The sequence below is a fragment of the Symphalangus syndactylus genome, chromosome 9, assembly GCF_028878055.3.
Source record: "Symphalangus syndactylus isolate Jambi chromosome 9, NHGRI_mSymSyn1-v2.1_pri, whole genome shotgun sequence".
In the NCBI taxonomy this organism is placed as follows: Eukaryota; Metazoa; Chordata; class Mammalia; order Primates; family Hylobatidae; genus Symphalangus; species Symphalangus syndactylus.
The window spans coordinates 88,787,622-88,792,488 of NC_072431.2; positions in this window are offsets into that span (position 1 = coordinate 88,787,622).

Here is a 4,867-nt window from a genome sequence, read left to right on the forward strand (position 1 = left end):
TATGAGGTATTCAATACTTTTGGTGAATAAATAAGGGAAGCTTTGTGATAACTGTATCAGGTAGGGATGATTATTTTGCCCATTTGATGGATGTGAAAACTGTGGCTTAAGAGATTACATCTATTGTCCCACATCACATGCCTAGCCAGAACAAATATAGACCTTCAGATCTATATTTGGATAAATGACCTTTGAAATCACAGGGAAGTATTGAACTGGTTTCCTAGAAAGAATGCAAAGAGTGAAAAATGGTCAAAGAGGAAATCCTAGGGGAGCCCCAACCACTGTGGGAGAAAGAAGAATCTGCAAAGGAGACTGAAGAGCAGTGCCAGGGACGTAAGAGGAAGCCAGGAAAGGAACTGTGTTCTAGAAACCAAAGAGGGAGAGCCTGCCCTGAATGAGGGGGTTGTAGGCAATGCCACACTCAACTTAGGTTTTAGGGAAGATGTGCTCTGGAAATCAGGGATCTCTGTGGCAGAACTTTGGCCTTGAGGAGTGAGAGGCCAAGTTTTGTTTAGGGCACTAATGAGTGCTGGAGGACATGGTGAGTGCTTTGTCAGTGGGATGGCAGTGACAGAGTTGGCCTGGGGTAAGAACTGAAGGGAAGGGAGTAGAGACCCTGGGGGTCAATAGTGTCCATGAGTCATCCATTAGAGAAAAGAGGAAAACAGACAGTGACAAGTAAGAAAGAGGTGATTAAAGATTCCCTTATTACAATGGGAGAGGATCCAGTTCTGTGGCTTGTGCTTGCTGCAGAATAAAAATGTGTGCATATGTGGGGGATGTATATGTATGTGTGGGTGTGTGTAGGTGGGGTGGGTGTATGTATGTTTGCATGTGTGTGTTTCATTAGTGAATCAATAAAATCTAATAATGGCTGTAAACCTCCTTTGTACATTGCAGAATGCAAAACAAATTTGAAGACTTATTACTTTCTGCTTAGTTTAACTTTGAGGAGATGGTGCCTTCAGACTTCCCACCTTATGCCACATAAGCAGAAGGTTATGGCTGTGGCAAAGATCCTCATCACTCCTCCTGTCACAGGGAACTGTGCATTCTGCCCAATGCTGTTGTTTAGAGGGAGGTTATATGAAGGAAATTTTTCCTCCTTTTAAGGAGAGAAAGTGCATCGTGCATCTGTTACTGAAAAACCAGGGGTTCAGTCTAGGTCCTGATGCCCACACACAAAAAACCAATCACTGAGACAACAAGTATTGCCAGGGAAGAAGGCTTCAATCGGGTGCTGCAGCAGAAAAGTGTCAAATCCATCTTCTCAACTGACAAAAATTGGGGGGCTTTATATGATGGGTAAGGCAGGAAAACAGGAGTTAGAGAAGGGCAAGGGCAAGGGCAAGGGAGCAATCATAAAAAATGAGAGGCCCAGATGCAGTGATCTGGTGAGTTTCAGTCCCTTACCTTAGGGTCAGTTTCCTGAGGAAGAAACTCAGATGAGACAAATGTTAAGTTTCAAATTTTAAGACCAGGGAAGGTCAACTTCTGTGTTTATCAAAAAAACCTGTAAATATCAGTGCTATGAGACAATTGAGCTGGTATCACATCATTCCTCTCTCTGCAAGTGTTCCTATGCCTGGAGCAGACCTGAGAGGAGCCACAGTGAAGGCCTCCCTGGCAATGTGGTCAGTGGGCTCCTCCTAAGCTTAGGCAGCAGGCTGTCTTCTCACTTCTAGCAAAAAGAGAAAGTGGAGATGGTCCTCCACTCTATTCCACACACAGGCTTACCTGTGGACACAACCCACTACACAATTTGCAGGGCCCAGTGCAAAATGCAAATGTGAAGGCCCTTCTTTAGCTATGATTATGAACACAAAGTCAGTGACCACAGAGCATTAAACCAAAAGTGGGTCCTTCTCAGCACACCATCCTTTCCAAGGGCCCAGGCATGAGCTCTGCAGCTGGCCCTGCTGCAGACTGGACTATGAAACATCGTCAGTTTGGATGGATGCTTGAGTTCTCAGCATGTGTGATATCTTTGCAAACCTGGCCATTACAGAATTTCTTATATTACCAAAAAAAAAAAATTATTTGCTCAGACTGATGCAAACTCAGGTGATTTATCCCCCCCACCTTTCTGGCAGGTTCTTTTCACTCTCTGTTGTTGTGGGCTCCTTGTCCCTGCATCTGAAGTACCATCCTCGACTTTCTTTTCTCCTTACCCACTACACTATTTAGGCAGTATTGGAAATTTAATTACTTTCAATCCTGGGAACCGAGACAAAAATATCCTTTGCTTACATATTTGGTGAGTTTCTGAAAATGTGAGCCCACAGCTATTATTTATATTTGATATTTTATCCTCCCGCAGGTGTCCATTACATTTTCAAAGACTTCCCCACAGGTGACTGCAGAGCATCCCACTTTAAAGAACACAGGTGCACAATCATCCAAAAATCTGAGAAAGAAAATACAAGTCTGCAAACTTTTTAAAAAAATTATTTGATTTAAATGATCAAATTATGTGAAATAATTTAATAGTGTTTATCTCACTTAGTGTGAATATTTTCATGTTTTACTGAAGAAAATTTAATGTGTTTGAATGCTTCCCCCAACTCCTGATGGGGGGTGTTACACAATACACAGTTTGTGCTCACATTACCATTCAAAAAATACAACAGATCCCAAAGTATGGCCCACATGGGTTATGGTTCAAGAATTGTAACCCTATATTAATATTCACTTTGGGAAGCAATTTGCACCAGTCAATGTATAATCTGTTATCATCTGATTTGTGCACAAACTCTCTAGGAATGTAATTTAATGGTCATTTAAGCCACCTCTTTTATATTCAAATAAAGGCTAAAAAACATGGTTATATACTTCCAAGATATTTCCATTTCTTTGGGAATATTTAGTGACTGCATGGAATTTTAATATTTAGCTCATAAATCTTTATCTACCAATTCCTCATGAATTTATTGGAGTTAATAATCCTATATGTAAATACTACAATAAAGAGGTTTCTCTTTTAAAAAATTCTGACATTACTGCAATTAATAAACATTTCTAACTTCACTGTAGACAAACAAACAAACAAAATATAACCCACAAACAGATGTATTCTATAGGTTGAATCATTTAGGAAGAAATGAAGGCATTTTATTTTTCTGGAAAGCTATGTATATGTATACACACCTAATGAGCACTTTTCGTATTGTAGTGAGTGAATACTAACAATAGTTATAAATTCTGCAAAGATATAAATCTCTACTAAGCAAGGGTGATTTGAGCTGTTATCCCTATTTACCAGATAAGCAAATTGAGGCACAGGAAGAAGGAAAATATTCTGTATTCGACCTTCGAGTTTACTGTTGGTCCAAAGAGTAACTGCTTAGTTCCTATGTGTTCCTTAGTTCCTCCTCTCCCTCCCCGTTCCCTCCTCTCCCTCCTCCTCTCTTTCCCCTCCTTTTTCTCCTCCTCCTCTTCTTGTTCTCTCCTTCTTCTCCTGTAGTTGAATGCCATTAGCCCACTGTTCATTCTTTTGTGACTTAGATTTTCTATTATCTTCATTGTAACTAAGCATTTTTCATTCCTATGTGAAACATAAAATTGATGTCTTCAAGATTAATAGTTCTGTCTTCCTGAAGACAGAATTAAATACAGTGATAACTTATGAGAATTGGATGAGTTTTACTGGCCAACTCAAAAACCCATTACTTGATAGAGCCATTGAGGTTTAATACAATGAATGCCGAGAAAGATCTAGCAGCCATAATTACAAATGCTACTAAAATGCTACTAAAAATGAGTAATATTTTAAAACATTCCTGCAATTATGTCTTGGTAAATCTTAATTTATGGAGAGCCACAGTTCATAAAATATCAGAGGGGCTGATGCTGGAAAGGTTGAAGAATCATACAAATCTCAACTAGACTTGATAGAGGACTTCACAATAATTTGGTGTTCCTTATAATTTGGTGAAGTGAGTTTTCCCTTCAAGGAGACAGAGGCATGGAGACATTTGATAGTATACCTATTACAGAAATGAAGTCAGTGGTAGAGCCAGAATTAAAACTCAGGGCATCTGAGGATCCTATATCTGATATCACCCATTTAGCCACATAGAGGATGAATTGAGTCACCAGTGAAAATTCTGGGGGAGGGGGCCCTAAAATAATTTCTTCTGACTATGCTACATCTTATCTTGCCACACTGTGGGTGACAGAGCCTGTCCTCATTATCTTATGCCCAACCATGAGCCCTTGTGTAGGAGAAGTGAGAAAAATGAAGTCTGTGGTGTGATTTTGATTGTCATGTGGGAAGAGGATGTAAACGGCTCCCTCCTCATGGACTGGGGATCTGAGTGTGCAGGCCTTTAAACATGGATCCAGGGCACGGCTCTCTCTTCTCTGCCTGACAGCTGAGAGCGCACCTCCTACTTCCTTGGCCACAAGCACACATTTTTAATAAGACATCAGTTGAGCAGTAGAATATCGGATATGAGTTTTAATTGCATTCTGCTTCCCATAAGTTCTACCCCCTCATTGTTAAGGAAAGTATCACTACCTTTGGGTTCACAAGGAAGCTTTCTTGATGGGCAGTCTCCAAATTTTACATAAAAATTCCGATGAAGATAATACCCACTTCACCAGTGTGTGGTGCAAAATAATGTCTCCTTTCTTCTGGTGTCCAAATTCTATTGACTCCAAGCTTTTGTTCCACTGATCGCAAGAAGGCTCTCCCTCTGCATGTGCTTCAAATGCATTCTAAGTGTAAGGGGACCCATGGTGATTAATAACCCTTTGCAGAGGACGAAACTGGGAAGTCTGGCCACTTTCTCTGAGGGAGTGCTTTCTCTACTGCCATTGCCACTGCCTGGTGTGGTCAGCAGGCAAATATTCTAGGGCAAGG